We start from the raw sequence: 23,286 nt of genomic DNA on the forward strand, positions 1-23,286 counted from the left end.
AGCAGAGTCACACCATGTCCCCAAATAGGCCTGCTCTCTATTACTCCATATTCAATCTCAAAAGATATCCTTAAGGGCCTGTCACACTAAGCGATATCGCTAGCAATATCGCTATTATTTGTGACGTTATAGCGATATTGCTAGCGATATTGCTATGTCTGATACTTACCTACGACTGGCTCCCCCGCTGGTTATCGCTAATCGCGCAAGAACGTCCAGGACTGTTTCTCGTAGTCAGCTTCCAGCGGCGCTTCCTGCTGTGACGACGAGCGACGCGTGGAGCCGGGCGGGAGGACGCAGGATCGCCTGGTGTGACAGGTAAGTAGCGACCCCCGTCCCCAGCGATGTCGCTGGTGAGATCTGCCTGTGTGGCAGCTCACTAGCGACCACTTAGCGATGTACCAGTGATCCTGACCGCGTCATATCACTGGTCGGGATCGCTGGTGCATCGCTAAGTGTGACAGTACCTTTAGGCAAAGCTGTTATGTCAATTATTCCACGTCACTAGAAATCCACAAAAACTCCCACTTTGGGTGAATAGGTGGAAGGGGTTAATAATATTATGAAAATGGAAAACATGATTGCACATGATAATGTCCTCAGGGCCTTTCATTGCCAATGGACATACTGGAGGGGAATGACCTGGCAATTTGGCTGACAGAAAATAATATTTAAAATAGAATGTTCTGTTAGATGTAAACCCCTTTAAAGTGATGGCTTCACTAAGTCGTAGTATTTTTTTTTTTAATTCCTCCCCATTCTTTATCTTTCTAACCTCCTTTTTTCCTTACATTGCACATACATAGATATTTGGTTTATGTAAAAGAATATATTCATAATTACTCAGACGTGTTATTCTCATATGCTAATGTTTAACGACAACATAATATTAATACTCATCAACTTTTTCATTGTTATTATTGAATGTGATTGGAATGTTCAGTTCCAATGTCGTTAATATTCAACAAAAACTTTTAAAGTAAAAAAAAGACTGTTTAGTACATGAGAGCAAATAACCAACACCTTACTTTTCAATCACATTCACCTAATAATTGCATTGTAAATAAATTGATACATGATCTCTCCACTGGATAATGTGAAAAAAATTAATTATCGGCAAATGCGGTTGCTGCACCCCACCTATAGTTCAAAAAAATCACATCCATGTGTGGCATATCCTAGGAATACCTATTGGCTTGTTACAGTTGCATGCACAGTCTCAGAAGTGGACCAAAGGAACCACTATTTATCAGAGGAAGTTTTTTTATGTTTTCTTTGTACATTTGAACAATATACTAAAACAGGCAGCGCACTCATCAAAAAGCAGCCTTATTGCTTATAAATAGCGGAATTTATATAAGCTTTGCAACAAACAGACTCTTGGTGCCTTTTGGTTTGCAGCTTGCTGTCCTCCTCCTTGTACGTACTAAGCTTCAGATCTGAACATCTTGTTCATAGTGTTAGTTTGCCAGAATTTTAAAGCTAAACTGCAGTGATATCACTGCTGGCTACAAGATCTGTATGGGGACGTAAATCAAGCAGCGCACGACATGTCGATAGCAAAACTAATTTAGTCTTCTGCATATGTATACTAGCCTGATGCCATCTTACATCACATTACTGACCATTCAGTTTGGAAATTAAAGGTAACGTAACGAACAATGTTAACATGACAGAAATATATATAATGGGCAACACTGCAAACTAAAATGCTGAAGCCTCCATACTATCATAAGCTCACAAGCTAATTAGGTGTCCAAATAACATTTACAATTAGATTTGTATCTGATTACTTAGCAGATTTCATGCCAAAAAAGTGTACCTCCAGCCAAAAACTAAAACTTGACTGTGCTACCGAATCATAGGCACTTACTAAATCCAGTATTACTTTCTGTATTTAAAGGACACCTATTAACGCCCTGGAAACTTCATGAGTTACAAGACGACCAAAATATAATCCTTTAAAAAATATTTTTAATGACAAAATATAACAAATTCCATCTCTAATTTAGTAAAAAGAAAGCTGTGGTCATTTAAGAGATCTTGACGGCTTTGAGGACTAACTGCTTCTGAGCTGGGAGACACCACAGTGTGACAGGAGAATATAAGTTGAATTAATTTTGAATTTTGCGAAAAAAGGTTTCTATTCAGCTAAATCCAAATGAGTTGTGATTTGTTTTATGTGAATACAGCAAAATTTCAGCTGGCTAGCTGCCATATTACTGGAATGCAGTGGGTTGTGAAAGGAGTCAAAATATATAAAAAAATGGCATCCTCAACATGACCATTCACCTGTCTCACCATCGCAGCATCCCTTGCTGTCCTCTGCTGGCTTCCACCAGCTCCTCTCTCTTTTTGTCTTCATGGCAGGTGACGTCCTCTCTTACACTCTGTGTAGGGGCTTCTCGCACTGAGTAGGTCTTGGGCAATGCACATTGTAATGTCCTGACGTTTTGTGCTAGAGATTCTTAGACTTAGAATTTTTTTAAAAAAATGGAAAAAATAAAAAGTTAAAAAAATATCCTTTTCAGTCATCTGTGATCAAGCATGCCGTTCTGTGCAGAACACTGACTCAAACTGTTGGTGTGGCTGTTAGAGGTAACACATCCAGCTGTGAGTGAGACAAGTATTGTGCCAAATGTTCCATAATGCCCTGAGCTTCTTCCCCACTAATATGCTTGCTGGAGGCAAAAGAGGCCTATTGTAGCCCTCAGTTGGTGGTATTACTGCCTGGATGGCTGGTGCCCATAATGGTGGTGGTGCTTCTGCTGCTGCTGATAGTGACTCCTGTATACTAATTTTTTACATTTTATTTTTTATCATATTTTTGTGTTTTTTTATTACAATTATTTTCTTACCCACCCTTAAACTAACCTTAGTCCTAATGCTAGCATTATTAGTATCTATAGTCCTAACCCTAATCCTAGTCCCACCCTTATTTTGAGATAGAAGAAATATGTAAAAACTTAAAATTTATTACAAAAAAATTGTTTTTTTTCAAAGGAGTCAATGTTTTAAACTTGAGCAGCACTCCCAGCAGGTTTCTCTGTCCTATCACAAAATTACTATTGAGAGGAGAGTCACAGAGCGGTGGGAGAGCCAAATGCAGCTGTTGTAATTTATGTTGCTTTCTATGCAGTGCGCAGCAGTCAAGAATATTTTGTTATCTGCTGCTGTGCTCTACATTGGCGGGGGCTCAGACTGCAAAGTTCACTACATCATATTGCGAGCAAAGTTACCTTGTGAAGGCTTCTTCATGGGCAATGCTGTGATCCTAGTCCGGGACTATGGTATGGGGTAACATGTTGCTAAGGCCTCATACCCATTGGCGATTAAAAAAACGGTCCGATTTCTGGACTGGAAAAAAGGGTGGAGTGTTATGCCAGTGTCATGCGATTTCTATGCCACACCACACCACAGAATGGTGATGTATCCGTTAAAAACGGATGGAAAACGGATGGTCCATTTTTGGTCTGTTTTTTAATCACACCCATTGACTTCTATTGGCAAAAACGCTGCAAATCACAGCATGCTGCGATTTTTTTCTCAGACCAATTTTGACTGAGAAAAAAATCGCAAGTGAGATGTCACCCATTCACTAACATGGGTCAGAGTGCAATCCGATTAAAAATCAGATTGCAATCATACGATTTTATCGCCAGTGAGCATGATGCCTTAGGCTTGATATGTGAGGTCTAATTTATCTTGCAGGATAGAAAGGATTGATCATAGAGAAAGTGGAATGGCCATTTCTCCAAAGTGCCCAAGGAGCAATATTTCAACATGACAAAGTCCGGTTGCATGCTATTCAAGCTACTGTGAGGAGCCTGCTTGGCCTAAACGTGTTACCATGGCCAGTGGCATCTCCAGACTTGTCTTCCATTGAGCAGATCTGAGATGTCAAGGACTGTATATATATTTCTGTTCAGGATGCTCTGACTCAATACTGAATAAATCGAGATGTTTTAAAATTTTTAATCGATTTTATCATCATTTGCATATCATTAATTGATCCTGTGATTTTCATGATTCTACGACTTTCTCTGTTTGCTGTTGAAATTTTAATGTTGAAAAGTGTGTATAATTGTATGTATGCCAGTGAACTCAAACCCAATTGATTAAAAAGTATAACATTCCAAATTTGTGCTATATACACTCACTGGCCACTTTATTAGGTACACCATGCTAGTAAGGGGTTGGACCCCCTTTTGCCTTCAGAACTGCCTCAATTCTTCGTGGCAGAGATTCAACAAGGTGCTGGAAGCATTCCTCAGAGATTTTGGACCATATTGACATGATGGCATCACACAGTTGGCGCAGATTTGTCGGCTGCACATCCCTGATGCGAATCTCCCGTTCCACCACATCCCAAAGATGCTCTATTGGATTGAGATCTGGTGACTGAGGAGGCCATTTGAGTACAGTAAACTCATTGTCATGTTCAAGAAACCAATCTGAGATGATTCGAGCTTTATGACATGGCGCATTATCCTGCTGAAAGTAGCCATCAGATGTTGGGTACATTGTGGTCATAAAGGGATGGACATGGTCAGCAACAATACTCAGGTAGGCTGTGGCGTTGCAACGATGCTCAATTGGTACCAAGGGGCCCAAAGAGTGCCCAGAAAAAATTCCCCACACCATGACACCACCACCACCAGCCTGAACCGTTGATACAAGGCAGGATGGATCCATGCTTTCATGTTGTTTACGCCAAATTCTGACCCTACCATCCGAATGTCGCAGCAGAAATCGAGACTCATCAGACCAGGCAACGTTTTTCCAATCTTCTACTGTCCAATTTCGATGAGCTTGTGCAAATTGTAGCCTCAGTTTCCTGTTCTTAGCTGAGAGGAGTGGTACCCAGTGTGGTCTTCTGCTGCTGTAGCCCATCTGCCTCAAAGTTCGACGCACTGTGCGTTCAGAGATGCTCTTCTGCCTACCTTGGTTGTAACGGGTGGCAATTTGAGTCACTGTTGCCTTTCTATCAGCTCGAACCAGTCTGCCCATTCTCCTCTGACCTCTGGCATCAACATGGCATTTCCGGCCACAGAACTGCCGCTCACTGGATTTTTTTTCTTTTTCGGACCATTCTCTGTAAACCCTAGAGATGGTTGTGCGTGAAAATCCCAGTAGATCAGCAGTTTCTGAAATTCTCAGACCAGCCCTTCTGGCACCAACAATCATGCCACGTTCAAAGGCACTCAAATCACCTTTCTTCCCCATACTGATGCTCGGTTTGAACTGCAGGAGATTGTCTTGACCATGTCTACATGCCTAAATGCACTGAGTTGCCGCCATGTGATTGGCTGATTAGAAATTAAGTCTTAACACACAGTTTGACAGGTGTACCTAATAAAGTGGCCAGTGAGTGTATAATGTGGTAGAGTGGCTCTCTCAGCAGTACACAAAAATAAAAACAGAACACTGTCTTTTTAAGAACGTCCTTAGTTTAATAAGTGCATCATAAACTAAGAGGGGGAAAAGTAAACATGGCCCTCAGGGTAAAATAGCAAAACAAAACAAAACACAGTCCTTCTCCTAGTAGGGATCATCCCGCTCAGAGTTAGCAACGTCCATGGTTCAGGTTCTTTAATCCAGGCACCAACACTTCCCTGGAGTGTTCCTCTCCAGATACTGAACACTGCTGTCTTTGGAGGCCAGCTACTTAAGTCCCAGACCACACCCTGGGGTGGAGATAAGGTGGACATCCTCCCACTCGCTCTGTGGATGTGCACTTAAAACTCAGCCCATTATAAAAAATTAGCTTAACCCCTCCAACACTTAGTGTGCTGAAGGAAAAACTCTGGGTTTTATATCACTGATGTGATCACGTGCAGTGAAACATATCTCCCCTCCAGCACTTTACCAGTGACTTTGTCACAATAATCATGTAATTTTCTAGACAAATACTGATTTTATAGTAGTTTTTCTTTTTTTTTTCAAAGCAAAAAACATACAGTACATACTTACATTAATTTATATCATTCATCACTGGTGGTGCACCTAATTTAAGCATTATTCAATTACGTATCAGCTACATAATATCTATGGCTCATGATTTGAATCTGAATGGATCATTCACTTGCCGTTACTGCTTTATGACTGTTTTCTTATTTCAGAACCTATTATTTTTCCTCAGCAGCACAACACAATGTTTTATGAGGTATAATTATTTTCATTACTTTTACTCATCATTCTAGCACTGTCATAATGGAACCTTTGAACACTACATAATAGACTGGTCTTCATCTAGTTTTTTCTTGTCTCTGTCATTATAATGTGCCATGTTTGAAAGTGTAGCTCAGAGCTCAAATTTGGGGTTATTCAGGTTGGAAAAACGAAGGCTTATTATAATGTACAAATAAATGAAAGGGCAGTACAGATCTTTTTAATTAGCAGTTTACACCTAGGCCTGTCTAGATGAAAGAAAATTCCCTCCCTAACCAGCCTTGCATAAAGTTATTCAGTGAAAACGAGGTAAAAAAAAGCATTTGTAATGTCCCCTTTTCCTATGCTATTGAGGGCTTTGACTAGTCGATGAGATGTTTAGTGTCCCCCAGACTTGTCAGCCCTCTTTCCATGCTATCATGTCCCTGAGGGCGTGATAACATAATTGCACGAGATGGCATTATTGCTAGCTGATGTAAATCTCGCACATGGGCACTGCCTATTTTGGCAGCGTCACTGCATCTCTGAAGCTGGGTGTGCGCTTTCCAGCTTCAGAGGTGCGCTATGCATGACAGGAAGCCATCTTCTGAACTTCCAGTCAACCTCAGTGCGCCTCTAAAACCAGGAAGCGTACACTTGCCTTTAGAGATGAAGTGATGCTGCTGAAACAAGTGGCGTGCATGTACAGGATTTGCATAAGCTGACAATGACGCCTGCTTGTGCAAATTATGTTATCATGCCCACAGGGGGCGGAAAAAGGGTTGACTTGTTTGAGGAAACTAATGACTAGTCAAAGCCCTCATTAGCACAGGAAAAGGAGACATTATATTATAAATGCTTTTTTATACCTCATTTTCATTGAATAACGTTGTACAGGGCTAGTTAAGCAGGGAAATTACTCACACATAGGTGAATGCTGCTGGATTGGAAGGCATGGGGGACCTGACAGGTTCCCTTTAATTATAATCACCGATGATGATTATCTATTGGCAAAGCAGTGAGACTATGGAAATCGCTGCTATACAATGATACAATGTGGTAATGGTTGATTCAGTAAAAAAAAGTTAAAGATGGCCCTGGATGTCTTTCTCCAAAAATATAATATTACAGGTTTTGGGCACTAGATTTTGTGATATGACGTTCCCTGGAACTAGCCTGATTGCCAAATTTGTAGTTAGGCAATAATTTTTCCCCTTACATGGGGTTATTAGAATCAGCTTCATGGGGTTTTCACCTTACTCTGGATCAACATGTTAGGTTATAAGTAGAAGACAATGGATTTATGTCTACCTTCAACCTAAAAAACTATGAAAAGGGTTATACCCATCTCACCTGTTCACAACTGAGAAATAACAGCATCCAAACGCCAGCTATAAGAGGATGAGCTCCAAAACAACATAAAAATATAGCTACATTTCTTAACTAGTAACAATAAACAATGATTGATAAATTCCTGTTTATGCATGTATACGTAGCAATTTCTGCAAGAGTGGAAGGAGAGAGGCAGAGAAAAATGCTCAATTAATATATGCACTAAATATAGCGTAGCTATGCTAATGTAACATTTCTACACAATTCTGACAGATGTTAGATGGTTTTTACCTAAATTCCATACTGGCTCTTTAAAAGCATCAGTCTCACTATTTTGAGAGCCCTTTGATCCTGCTTCTGAGCTGTAACACACCACTGTGAGGGGGGAGACTGTGAATGTGCAGCATGTAACTGTAAGGCAGCCAGGGTGGCAGTTATGGCAACAAGCTGTAGTGTTCCCACACCCTGACGCCCCACAGATGAAGTGCAAAGTCCTTTCTGCTGCAAGTGCAGCATGTGCCACAGCACACATACAGGCTCTATCAGAGTCCGCACAGCTGTTGTCATGTCAGCTCCGCCTCCATGAGCTCTACACATCACTTCAGAGACGAGGTCCAACAGCGCAGTATATTCATCACACGGGTAGCACAGTTCATACAGAGCCACGTACACTGAACTTTCCCTGCCTTCCGGACAGGCTCTATTCTTTTTGTAATCTCTCTCTTTCCTCCTGGAATTCACTGCCATACCTCTAGTCAAACTCTGTTCTGTCCATGCCTCATTTTTCACCGCCATCTGGGCAGTCTCTTTGGACAGTCCATGTCCCATCTGTGCCTTCCACGTCACCAGCTCCCTGTCAGCCCCTCGTCCGGTTCCAATTGGGAAAGGTGACATGAACACCATCTCAACTGCTCCCACCCTTGTCTTAGATCCCGAATCCTTCTTGGGGATGGTCCTGTTGAGCTGGTGCTCAACTGCACTATTCTCTGCCTGGGGCCTCTTACTGCTGTCACAGCTTTATCCCCACGGACAGAAATCCTTCTGGACTTCCTACTGCATGCACCCTGCCCTGTGCAGGGTTGCCTGGGCTTCTGCCTCTAATCAGGAAGTGCCTGTCCTATATCTCCTTGCTCTGTGACCTCTCCCATTTGCTTAACCCCTATGCTGCCTGATGTAAACTAACACTCCTATCTATTCTCTAATATGCCCCCCATTCTAATCTAACCTTGCTGTTAATTAATCCTAACCCTATGCACAGTACATGTGTTGGAATATGTTTGGTGCAACAACTCCATTCCTGTATATGAGTGTTTAGTTGCTAAATTTGTATGCTGTTCATAAAGTTAAAAAAAAACCTCCCAGAGGCTCACACAGGGAGAGCATATGACTGTATTACCTGTTTTTCCTGTGTCTGTGTATGAGAGAAGCAGCCTGCTGTAGATGCTGCACAGATAGAGATTCCTGATTGTTCCTCAATAAAGAAGCTCTGTTGTCACATGCTTGGAGAGTATTGTTATGGTTCTGCAGCACAGGACTAGGGTAGGAGGGGGAAAACTGACCCTGCACTGCAACTAGGCGATACCCTACGATGGAGTGGGCGACCCATTCCTTGTGAATAGACCCACCGACGACCCTAAGTTAATCTCAAGCGAAGACCTATAGATAGGAGGAAGGGAGTCCCTGAAAGATCTAAGGACTGGGTACAAAAACGGGTCACCACCTAATAGAAAACAAAAAGAAGGCTGCAGAAACAAAATTAAAACAGAAACTAATAGTAGCAGAACCAGAGATCCCAGAACTGCACTAATTAAACACACAGAAGGCAAAGCAAGGCTCCAAGCCAGACTTCAAGCGGATTAACACTGTTGTCCAGCAAGGCATGGGAGACAGGTGCAGGTTAATAAAGGGTGATACACTCCTCACCTGACCAAAGACAAACCTAGCACCAGGGGAAAAAGACCAGCAGCCAGAACACTACAAGAAAATGGCAGATAGTCACAAACTGAACAGATTCTAACAAGTATCCTGAATAATCTGCTGCCAACAACATAACATCACAATACACAAACATTACATTTCATATTAATAAACAATGAGGTGCTGCTACCTCCTTACATAACCACAAAGAAGACCATTGCTGCTGTCTTACTACATGTTGGATTTAGCTATATAAGCAGCAATGCAAGATGGACTCCTGTGTATTATGAAGCAGCAGGTACGTGTGGAGGCTATAAGCAGCAACAGAGGAGGAGGGACTGCTGCTTTCTCTGTGTGTATGCAATAAAATATAATTTTAACGAATACAAATGAGTTGATTTCCTCTGCTTGCAGTTTATCCTTTACTAGCACCTTAGCCCTCCCCATTTAGCTGAGCTGCATGATATGCAGTGACATTTTTTAAAAAATGATTGATAAATAAAAATATGTTGTATGTAGTAAAGTTGAGGCTACTGACAAGAGGTGAGGACAATCATTGATTAATTTGCTGACCAATGAAATGCATTGGAGAATCTGCCATGTCTGTGATTCTCTTTAGGCAAATTTATTAGAACAATAGATGAATCGGTTATCTTATTGTTCTCTACAGATCAGCGACTAAACAACATTAAAACCTAATTGGTCTGAGCAAAACGTTTTTTCTATGATTCAGAAGATGTATAGATGATATATAGAATTAACATTTGTTAGAGAAGATGCTTAGGGCTCGCTCACATCGGTGTAACAAAAATGCTCTGATGTTGATCCAGAAAAGTAGGACGAGTGTCATTCGAGTGTAGTGCGTATTTTATGCAAGTGCAATGTGAATGTGTGATTTTTTTTCTCACCTGGCATAAATATGACATCCGTATGCAATGAGTTTTTAACATCTTTTTTACATACTGTACTTCTCTATTTAATTTAAAGCCAGTTTAGAAAATTAATAAAACAATTTTATATAGAGCTATAGATAGAATAGATGGATGTCCTGTAGATACAGTTGTGCTCAAAAGTTTACATACCCCAGCAGAATTTTTGCTTTCTTGGCCTTTTTTCAGAGAATATGAATGATAACACCAAAACTTTTTCTGCACTCATGGTTAGTGGTTGGGTGAAGCTGTAAAGGAGATACGTTCGTTGAATGCAGTGGAGAGCCAGAGACAGAGAAGGGGTTAACAGGATTTACTGAACAGGCAATTGAACAAGAAATACTCCACGCAGGGAGTCATGACTAGTAACAGCAATGACGGGAATCACGAACAAACACAATGCACGAGAGAAAAATATACAAAAAACAAAGTAACCTATCACTTGCAGTTCTTGCAGGGGAAAGGATGGAAAATCTCCCAAAGGCGTTGCAGATTATGAACAAAGTCTCTGGCTCTATTACGGAGGAACGAGAAGCACTGCTTCCCGACGGTGATGATGTATCCAGTTTGGCTTGGCTTGAGTGCGCTGGAATGTGGAAACTGACCCTTGTGTAGATTCCTCAGGAATGGTGTCGGACAAGAATCGTAGGCATGCTTACAGACCACGGCAGCAGGCGGTCTTCCGGAATAGTTTGTAGCAATGGAGTGGATAAGCTTATCTGCAACTGCAGGAAGGACAGACCTGTCCAGGAAACATGGTTAGGCGGTAACTCAGTAGCGTAACAATCAGTCTTGGAGTCAGTACACTGAGGGATGAATGGCGTGGAGTTGTCAGCCAGAGCAGCGGAGAGGGAGTCAACCTTTTCCTGTCATTTTCCCACCATGTCGGACCCGTTCCCACACTCAGTCCTCTTTATATTCCCCGTGCCCCCTGCTGTCCAGCATGAAGGTCCTTCCCCCAGGAAAAGCCTCCCCTGGCAGCAGTGGTGACAGTGCCGATAGTTCAGGCCTTAAAAGGCACCATAAACTGCTGACTCTGTCTCGGCTCATCTACTTACAAAGCCATTTATTGTCAAACTACCATGCTTTCTCTTTTTAAATCATAATGACAACCCAAAACATCCAAATGGCCCTGATCAAAAGTTTACATACCCTGGCGATTTTGGCCTGATAACATGCACAGAAGTTGACACAAATGGGTTTGAATGGCTACTAAAGGTAACAACCTCACTTGTGACCTATGACAAATGCTACGAAAATTGTTCGGGATGGAAAGAAAAACCCACAACTAACATCAGCTGAAATACTGGACTCTCTGAAAACTAGTGGTGTGGCTATTTCAAGATGCACAATAAGGAGGCACTTAAAGAAAAATGGCCTGCATGGTCGAATCGCCAGAAGAAATCCAAATGACCCTGATCAAAAGTTCACATATCCCATTTCTTAATACCGTGTATTGCCCCCTCTAACATCAATGACAGCTTGAAGTCTTTTGTGGCAGTTGTGGATGAGGTTCTTTATTTTTTCAGATGTTAAAGCTGCCAACTCTTATGGACTGTCTAGCATGAACTGCGCGCTTGAGATCTCCCCAGAGTGGCTCAATGATATTGAGGTCAGGAGACTGAGATGGCCACTCCAGAACCTTCACTTTGTTCTGCTGCAGCCAATGACAGGTCGACTTGGCCTTGTGTTTTGGATTGTCATGTTGGAACATCCAAGTAAATACCATGTGCAGCTTCCCGGCTGATGATTGCAAATTTGCCTCCAGTATTTGCTGATAACGCGCTGCATTCAGCTTTCCTTCAACTTTGACCAAGATTCCTGTACCTTTGTAGCTTACACATCTCCAAAACATCCACTTATATGCTTTACAGTAAGAATGGTGTTCCTTTCATCATAGGCAAGGTTGACCTCTCTCCAAATGTAACATTTATGGTTGTGGCCAAAAAGTACGATTTTGGTCTTATCACTCCAAATTACCTTTTTCCAGAAATTTTGAAGCTTGTCTCTGTGCCGTTTTGCATATTGTAGGCAAGATACTTTGTGGCATTTGCGCAGTAATGGCTTTCTTCTAGCGACTCAACCATGCAGCCCATTTTTCTTCAAGTGCCTACTTTTTGTGCATCTTGAAACAGCCACACCACTAGCTTTCAGAGAGTCCAGTATTTCAGCTGATGTTATTTGTGGGTTTTTCTTTGCATCCCAAACAGTTTTCCTGGCATTTGTCACAGGTCACAGGTGAGGTTGTTACCTTTAACCCCTTCACCCCTAAGGGTGGTTTGCACGTTCATGACCGGGCCAATTTTTACAATTCTGACCACTGTACCTTTATGAGGTCATAACTCTGGAACGCTTCCATTGATCCCGGTGATTCTGACATTGTTTTCTCATGACATATTGTACTTCATGTTAGTGGTAAAATTTCATTCAAATAACTTGCGTTTATTTGTGAAAAAATTGGAAATTTGGCAAAAATTTTGAAAATTTCGCAATTTTCCAACTTTGAATTTTTATGCCCTTAAATCACAGAGATACGGCACACAAAAAACTTGATAAGTAACATTTCCCACATGTTTACTTTACATCAGCACAATTTTGCAACCAAAATTTTTTTTTGTTAGGAAGTTATAAGGGTTAAAAGTTGACCAGCGATTTCTCATTTTTACAACACCATTTTATTTTTAGGACCACATCACATTTGAAGCCACTTTGAGGGGTCTATATGATAGAAAATACCCAAAAGTGACACCATTCTAAAAACTGAACCCCTTAAGGTGCTCAAAACCACATTCAAGAAGTTTATTAACCCATTAGGTGCGTCACAGGAATTTTTTTGAATATTTAAAAAGAAATGAACATCTAACTTTTTTTCACAAAAAAAATACTTCAGGTTCAATTTTTTTTATTTTACCAAGGGTAACAGGAGAAATTGGACTGCAAAAGTTATTGTGCAATTTGTCCTGAGTACGCTGATACCTGATTTGTGGGGGGGAACGACTGTTTCGGCGCATGGCAGAGCTCAGAATGGAAGGAGCGCCGTTTGACTTTTCAATGCAAAATTGGCTGGAATTCAGATCGGACGCCATGTCACGTTTGGAGAGTCCCTGATGTACCTAAACAGTGGAAACCCCCTACAAGTGACCCCATTTTGGAAACTAGACCCCCCAAGGAACTTATCTAGATATGTGGTGAGAACTTTGAACCCACAAGGGCTTTACAGAAGTTTATAACGTACAGCGGTACAATTAAAAAATCATATTTTTTCCACAAAAATGATCTTTTCACCCCAATTTTTATTTTCCCAAGGGTAACAGGACCCTAAAAGTTATTGTGCAATTTGTCCTGAGTACGCTGATACCCCACATGTGGGGGTAAACCACTATTTGGGCGCATGGCAGAGCTCGGAAGGGAAGCAATGCCATTTGACGTTTTTGGCTGGAATTGAGATCGGACACCATGTCGCGTTTGGAAAACTCCTGATGTACCAAAACAGTGGAAACCCCCCACAAATGACACCATTTTGGAAACTAGACCCCCTAAGGAACTTATCTAGATGTGTGGTGAGAACTTTGAACCCCCATGGGCTTCACAGAAGTTTATAACATACAGCCATACAATTAAAAAATCATATATTTTCCACAAAAATGATCTTTTCACCCTCAATTCTTATTTTTCCAAGGGTAACAGGACCCTAAAAGTTATTGTGCAATTTGTCCTGAGTACGCTGTTACCCCACATGTGGGGGTAAACCACTATTTGGGCGCATGGCAGAGCTCTTAAGGGAAGCAGCGCCATTTGACGTTTTTGGCTGGAATTGAGATCGGACACCATGTCGCGTTTGGAAAACCCCTGATGTACCAAAACAGTGGAAATCCCCCACAAATGACACCATTTTGGAAACTAGACCCCCTAAGGAACTTATCTAGATGTGTGGTGAGAACTTTGAACCCCCATGGGCTTCACAGAAGTTTATAACATAAAGCCATACAATTAAAAAATCATATTTTTTCCACAAAAATGATCTTTTCACCCTCAATTCTTATTTTTCCAAGGGTAACAGGACCATAAAAGTTATTGTGCAATTTGTTCTGAGTATGCTGATACCCAACATGTGGGGGTAAACCACTATTTGGGCGCATGGCAGAGCTCGGAAGGGAAGCAGCGCCATTTGACGTTTTTGGCTGGAATTGAGATCGGACACCATGTCGCGTTTGGAAAACTCCTGATGTACCAAAACAGTGGAAACCCCCCCACAAATGACACCATTTTGGAAACTAGACCCCCTAAGGAACTTATCTAGATGTGTGGTGACCACTTTGACCCCCCCAGTGCTTCACAGAAGTTTATAATGCCCGGGCGTGAAAATAAATAATTCGTATTTTTTCCACAAACATGATCTTTTAGTCACCATTTTTTTATTTTCCAAAGGGTACCAGGAGAAATTGGACCCCAAAAGTTGTTGTCCAATTTGTCCTGAGTATGCTGATACCCCATATGTGGGAGAAAACTACTGTATGGGCACACGTCGGAGCTCGGAAGGGAAGTAATGACGTTTTGGAATGCAGACTTTGATGGAATGGTCTGCGGGTGTCATGTTGCCTTTGGAGAGCCCCTAAAGTACCTAAACAGTGGAAACCCCCACAAATGACACCATTTTGTAAACTAGACCCCCCAAGGAACTTATCTAGATGTGTGGTGAGCACTTTGAACCCCCCAGTGCTTCACAGAAGTTTATAACGCCCGGGCGTGAAAATAAAAAATTCGTATTTTTTCCACAAACATGATCTTTTAGTCACCATTTTTTTATTTTCCCAAGGGTACCAGGAGAAATTGGACCCCAAAAGTTGTTGTCCAATTTGTCCTGAGTATGCTGATTCCCCATATGTGGGTGAAAACTACTGTATGGGCACACGTCGGGGTTCGGAAGGGAAGTAGTGACGTTTTGGTATGCAGACTTTGATGGAATGGTCTGCGAGTGTCATGTTGCCTTTGGAGAGCCCCTAATGTACCTAAACAGTGGAAACCCCCCACAAATGACCCCATTTTGAAAACTAGACCCACTAAGGAACTTATCTAGATGTGAGGTGAGCACTTTGAACCCCCAAGGGCTTCACAGAAGTTTATAATGCCAGGGCATGAAAATAAAAAAATGGTATTTTTTCCAGAAACATGATCAATTAGTCCCCAATTTTTTCATTTTCCCAAGGGTAACAGGAGAAATTGGACCCCAAAAGTTGTTGTCCAATTTGGCCTGAGTACGCTGACACCCCATATGTGGGAGAAAACTACTGTATGGACACACGTCGGGGCTCGGAAGGGAAGCAGTGACGTTTTGGAATGCAGACTTGGATGGAATGGTCTGCGGGTGTCATGTGCGTTTGGAGAGCCCCTGATGTACCTAAACTATTGAAACTCCCCACAAGTGACCCCATTTTGGACACTAGACCCCCCACGGAACTTATCTAGATGTGTGGTGAGCACTTTGAACCCCCAAGTGCTTCACAGAAGTTTATAACACTCGGACGTGAAAATAAAAAAATCATTTTTTTCCACAAAAATGATATTTTTGCCCCCAATTTTTTATTTTCCTAAGGGTAACAGGAGAAATTGGACCCCAAAAATTGTTTTGCAATTTGTCCTGAGTAGGCTGATACCCTACATGTGGGGGTAAAACACTGTTTGGGTGCATGGCAGAGCTTGGAAGGGAAGGAGCACCATTTGACTTTTTCAACTCAGAATTGGCTGGAATTGAGATCAGACGCCATGTTGCATTTGGAGAGCCCCTGATGTGCCCAAACAGTGGAAACCCCCAATTATAACTCCAACCCTAACCCCAACACACCCCTAACCCTAATCTGAGCCCTAACCCTAGCCCTAACCCTAGCCCTAGCCCTAACCCTAGCCCTAACCCTAGCCCTAACCCTAACCCTAACCCTAGCTCTAACCCTAGCCCTAACCCTAGCCCTAACCCTAGCCCTAACCCTAGCCCTAACCCTAAGGCTGTGTGCACACGCTGCGGATTTTGCTGCAGTTCCGCAGTGGTTTTGGCTGCTGCGGACCCCAGTACCATGATTCCCTATGGGAATCAAAAACCGCAGTGCAGACGGTGCGGAATTTTCCGCGCGGATTATCTGCGGTTTTCAATCCGCAGAAAGAATTGACATGTCAATTCTTTCTGCGGATTCTCCTGCGGTTTGCCATCTACTCTAATGAGGAGATGAAAAACCGCAGGACAAAACCGCAGAGCAATCTGCAGGTAAAACCGCAGGTCTTTTGACCTGCGGTTTCACCTGCGGATTTTACAAAATCCGCGCTGATGAATCCGCACCTAATCCGCAGCGTGTGCACACAGCCTTACCCTAACGGGAAAATGGAGATAGATACTTTTTTTTTTAGTTTTATTATTTTTCCCTAACTAAGGAGGTGATAACGGGGGGTTTGATTTACTATTTATGGCGGTTTTTATGTTTGGCGGCTGTCACACGCTAAAAGACGCTTTTTATTGTAAAATAGTTTTTGCATCACCACATTTTGAGAGCTATAATTTTTCCGTATTTTGACCCACTGAGTCATGTGAGGTCTTATTTTTTGCAGGACGAGTTGACGTTTTTATTGGTACCATTTTCGGGCACGTGACATTTTTTGATCGCTTTTTATTCCTATTTTTGGGACGCAGAATGAACAAAAACCAGCGTTTCATGAATTTCTTTTGGGGGGGTGCGTTTACACCGTTCCGCGTGCGGTAAAATTGATAAAGCGGTTTTATTCTTCGGGTCAGTACGGTTACAGCGATACCTCATTTAGGTCTTTTTTTATGTTTTTGTCGGTTTTATGCAATGAAAACTATTTTATATAAAAAATAATTATTTTTGCATCGCTTTATTCTGTGAGCTATAACTTTTTTATTTTTTCGCTGATGATGCTGTGTTGCAGCTCGTTTTTTGCGGGACAAGATGACGTTTTCAGCGGTACCATGGATATTTATATGCGTCTTTTTGATCGCGCGATATTACACTTTTTGTTTGGCAGTATGATAATAAATCATTATTTTTTGCTTCGTTTTTTATTTTTATTTTTTAAGGGGTTCGCTAAAAGGGTTAACTAATGGGACAGTTTTATAGGGCGGGTCATTACGGACGCGGCAATACCTAATATGTGTACTTTTATTGTTTTTTTTTTTATTATTTTCAAAAAATGAATTTATTGGGGAATATTTTTTTTTTTTTTTACTAATTTATTTGGCGATTTTTTTTAATTTATTTTTACATTTTTTTTTAATTTTTTTTTACTTTATTACATAGTCCCAGGTGGGACATCACTGTCCTGTGACAGATCGCTGATCTGTCACATCACAGATCACTGTGACAGATCAGCAATCTGTCACAGGCATTGAAGCAGACTTCCTCTTGCCTGCGCTTTGCAGGCACTGAGGAAGCCAGCTTCCTCAGGTCCCCGAAGGCCCCTGTCGCCATCTTGGATCCAGGGGCCTGGAGGATAGGAGCCCCCCGCAGCAGCGCTGCACATTGCGCTGCCGTGGGGGGCTCAGGGAAGCACGGAGGGAGCCCCCTCCCTGCCGATGCTTCCCTTTAACTCCCGGTACACCGCGATCATGTTTGATCGCGGTGTGCAAGGGGTTAACGTGTCGGGGGCGGTCCGTGACCGCCCCTGACACATAGTGCCGGGTGTCAGCTGTGATAATCAGCTGACACCCGGCCGCGATCAGCGGCGCTCACCACGTGGGCGCCGCTGATCGCGGTAGACGTACTATCCCGTCCACGGTCATACGGGCCTGGGTACCGTGGACGGGATAGTACGTCGGATGTCAGGAAGGGGTTAATAGCCATTCAAACCCATTTGTGTCAACTTCTGTACATGTTATCAGGCCAAAATCATCAGGGAATGTAAACTTTTGTTCAGGGTCATTTGGATGTTTTGGGTTGTCATTATGATTTAAAAACAAAAGACACAGTAGTTTGACAATAAATGGCTTCACCCAACCACTAACCATGAGTGGAGAAAAAGTATTGGTGGTATTATTCATATTCTCTGAAAAAAGACCAAGAAAGCAAAAATTCTGCTGGGGTATGTAAACTTTTGAACTAGCACATAATTTCAAAAAACATCACAGAAAAAAGAGGCAGCCTTATCTACACCAGGTCAGATTACGAATGCACTAGCAGGATGCAGCAGACCCCCATGACAAAGCCAGTGGCAATACAGGTGCAAAATACTAATGCAAACCGCCACTCAGAAACCTACCAACTCATGAAGGGAGTGGCTGTGTAGTATTAAACATGCACCCAGATGGAGCTTGGATAGGATGCCAGTCACACTAGTCAAAAGGACAATTTGCATATGAAAAACGGAGTTTACAAAGGCATTATTTTAAACATGTGGTTAGGCGTTAAATACAATAAGGGGTTGGTTAGGCAGGGTATTTAGCAAGAAATATACAAATGCTGGTATGTTGGAGGGCTGGGGGACCTGTCAGGTTCTCTTTTAAATTAGGACAACACAAAAACAAAATGATTGTGTTAGATAGATACTAAATAAAAGTTCACTTTGAGAACCTTGAGAACCTAATTTTTGTATGTGAGCTGCCAGTTGGCTTGTACTGTGAAAGAAGACATCTCTTTACGGTCCTGAGTATGTAATGGTAAGACTCATGCACACAATAGACGTGATATTAGCCGATGCTGGTCCTGTCTGCTCTTGTGTAGGTGTTAGGATACGCTCAGGTGAACTTGGACACTAGTTTCTTTGAAGTGGTCAATCAACCAACATTTGGAAAACACAACATCTCTCAGGAAAGGCAATGATCTCCGGTAAATTACACCCACGGATGTTTTCATTGGGTGCAATAGTCAATGTCTTCCTCATGCATCATTTCAAGCTTCTCATCACAGCTGTAATAAAGCAATTGTTAGACCTTTCTAGGTCTACACCCATTATAGTGCTTTCATATGAATACTCCTACTGTCTGAGTGGTTGCAAAAAGGATGTCATTTTATTATGTATGCTTGCACTCCCGTGAGATTGTTGATCAATGGATGATTGCAGTAGTCGGGGCACTGCTAATGAATGACATGGTGTATACTCAGTGGAAATCCTCCATTTTTGTTTTTACAAAGGGCTATTGTGTAAAAGTAATGCAAATCAGCTTTCAAATTATGCCAAGCCGACTGTCTTTATATAATAATGTAGAAATAATTAATAACAGTAGTCACATTAGCATTATAGCTCATGCACACAACACACTGTGTTACAAATTGGTACAAACGTTCTATTCTTTGGGGCTTTACTGTAACTGTTCTTTCTGATGCTGTCAGAAAAAATGGTGTGTTACGCAGATCTTCCTTATGCTGGGTTCTGATGGTCATATTTGACATACGTGTGCTCTCTGTGTTACAGTCAGTCAGATATAATGCCAACCATGGTTATTGGATAGAGCAGTTAAGATGGGAGTTTTTTCACATGGGCCGAGTGTCCGTGGGTAAAACAATGCAGCATTTGAGTCTCTTCCATTTTTTGTGATGAGATTTGTCTGCTCAACACTATGGATGAGCAAGATAAAACTGATAGTATATGGATCATCCCTATAGCATCCATTTTTTACATTTATAATTTTTCAATTATTAATGTAGGAAACTGTATTTAGTGTTACAGATATCATATGGAAGTAAAAATCAGCCATACATGGATGACACACGGATGGAATATGAATGTCAATACAGATGAAAATTGTCCCGTTTTGTCATATGCTCATCTGAGCTCGCCCTTACTATCACTGCTTTTAAGAGCAAATATATGTGCAATACAGCGCAGTACTAAAGCACTGTATGAGGGACGCAAAGTGCCTATGGCTCTCTAGTATGGAAAATGGGGAATAGGAAAACAACAATTTTTGATTCAAAGATTCTAATTTCAAATTTATAAAAAACAACTAATACTGTTTTTCTCTTGTTGAAATATTTATTTTTTTTGTAACCGTTATTTAATGAGTTGACTGACTTTTTGATATTGATGACCTTAGGATAGACAATCAATATCAGGTTAGTGGGGTTCTGACAGCCTGCACCCCATGAATCAGCTGTTTTAACCCCTTAGTGACAGAGCCAATTTGCAGCTTAATGACTAGGCCAATTTTTACAATTCTAACCACTGTCACTTTATGAGGTTATAAATCTGGAACGCTTTAACGCATCCTGCTGATTCTGAGAATGTTTTTTCGTGACTTTTTGTACTTCATGTTAGTCATAAAATTTCTTCGATATGACTTATTTATGAAAAAAATGGAAATATGGCGAAAATGTTTAAAATTTCACAATTGTCAAACTTTTAATTTTTATCCCCTTAAATCGCAGAGATATGTCACACAAAATGGTTAATAAATAACATTTCCCACATGTCAACTTTACATCAGCACAGTTTTGGAAACAAATTTTTTTTGTTAGGAAGTTATAAGGGTTAAATATTGACAAGCAAAATTTTACAGCAAAATTTACAAAACCATTTTTTTTAGGGACCACCTCACATTTGAAGTCACTTTGTGTGGTGTACATGACAGAAAATACCCAAAAGTGACACCATTCTAAAAACTGCACCCCTGAAGGTGCTCAAAACCACATTCAAGAAGATAATTAACCCTTTACGTGCTTCACAGGAACTGAAGCAATGTGGAATGAAAAAATGAACATTTAACTTTTTTTTCACAAACATTTTACTTCATGACCAATTTTTTATTTTCAAAAATGTAAAATGGGAAAATGAACAACAAAATTTGTTGTGCAATTTCTCCTGAATATGTCAATACCTCATATGTGGGTGTAAACCACTGTTTGGGGGCACAGCGGAGCTCGGAAGGGAAGGAATATCGTTTGACTTTTTCAATGCAGAATTGTCTGGAATTGAGATTGGACACAGTGCTGCGTTTGGAGAGCCCCTGATGTGCCTAAACAGTGGAAACCACCCATAAGTGACCTCAGTTTGGAAACTAGACCCCCCCCAAAGAACTTATCTAGATGGTGGTGAGCAAATTGAAGCCCCAAATGCTTTACGGAAGTTTATAACATAGAGCCGTGAAAATAAAAAATCATATTTTTTCCACAAAAATGAATTTTTGACCCCAAGTTTTTATTTTCCCAAGGGTAACAGGATTAATTAGACCACCAAAGTTGTTGTGCAATGCGTCCTGAAAATTCTGACACTCCATATGTGGGGGTAAACCACTGTTTGGGCGCACAGCAGAGCTTGGAAGGGAAGGAGCGCTGTTTGACTTTTTCAGTGTAGAATTAGCTGGAATTGAGTTCGGATGCCATGTTGCATTTGGAGAGCCCCTGATGTGCCTAAACATTGGAAACCCCCCACTAGTGTCCCCATTTTGGAAACTAGACACCCCAAGGAACTTATCTAGATGTGTTGTGAGAGCTTTGAACCCCCAAGTGTTTCACTAATGTTTATAATGCAGAGCCGTAAAAATAAAAAATCATTTTTTTCCACAATAATGATTTTTTAGCCTCCAATTTTTTATTTTCACAAAGGTAACAGGAGAAATTGGCCCCCAAATGTTGTTGTCCAATTTGTCCTGAGTACGCTGATACCCCATATGTGGGATAAAGCTACTGTTCGGGCCCTTGGGGCTCGTAAGGGAAGTAGTGACATTTTGGAATGCAGACTTTGATGGAATGGTCTGCGAGCATCATGTTGCGTTTGCAGAGCCCCTGTTGTGCCTAAACAGTGGAAACCCCACACAAGTGACCCCATTTTGGAATCTAGACCCCCAAAGGAACTTTTCTAGATTTGTTATGGGAACTTTCAACAGCCAAGTGTTTCACAGAAGTTTGTAAGGCACAGCCGTGAAAATCAAAAATATTTTTTTCCATAAAAATGATTTTTAGCCCAGAATTTTTTTATTTCCACGAGGGTAACAGGAGAAGTTGGACCCCAAAAGTTGTTGTCCAATTTGTCTTGAGTACGGCGATACCCCATATGTGGGGGTAAACCACTGTTTGGGTGTGCGGCAGAGCTCGGAAGGGAAGGAGCACTGTTTGACTTTTTCAACGCAGAATTGGCTGGAATTGAGATCAGGTGCCAGGTCGCATTTGGAGAGCTCCTGATGTTCCTAAACTGTGAAAACCCCCCAATTCTAACTCCAACCTTAATTCCAACACACCACTAACCCTAATCACAACCCTAACCTTAACTCTAACCACAACCCTAACCCCAAAACACCTTTAACACTAATCCCAGCCCAAACTACAACCCTAACCCCAACACACCCCTAACTCTAATCCCAACCCTAACCATAACCCTAACCACAAACCTAACCCTAATCCAAACCCTAACCCTAATCCCAACCCTAACTTTAATCTCAACCCTATCCCTAATACTAACCTTACCCGTAATACAAACCCTAACCCTAAATTTAGCCCCAACACTAACCCTAACTTTAGCCCAACTCACTTTAGCCCAACTATAACCCTATTGGGAAAATGGAGATAAATACTTTTTTATTTTATTATTTTTCCCTAAGGGGGTGATAAAGGGGAGTTTAATTTACTATTTTTTTTATTTTGATCACTGTGGCAGGTTTCCCCCCGCAGCCGAGACCCCTGAAAAATTCTGGCGCTGGGCGCTATAACCTTAAACCTCAGCGCTGTTAAAAAGCGGCACTGTGGTTTAAGTACCCTTAACTGCTGCTGTGAAAAGGCGTATTGGTGGTCGTTAAAGGGTTTAGCAGTGGATGCACGTAAACAGTGAACAAATCAGAACTGAAATAGCATGGACCTGTTCAATGTGTAGTGGCCATTGCCAAGAATTACGGCACAATTCCAATCTGATAATGAAAACTGAAATGTGTGTGCATTGTCACGTCTTCATACAGTGGCTGCAGTGGTTACGTGCACGGTATCGGTTATCTTACTGCTGATACCAGGTACGGACTGGGACTGAAATTCAG

Source organism: Dendrobates tinctorius, unplaced genomic scaffold (assembly GCF_039654945.1).
Source record: "Dendrobates tinctorius isolate UK_male_01 unplaced genomic scaffold, ASM3965494v1 ptg000105l, whole genome shotgun sequence".
Taxonomy (NCBI): domain Eukaryota; kingdom Metazoa; phylum Chordata; class Amphibia; order Anura; family Dendrobatidae; genus Dendrobates; species Dendrobates tinctorius.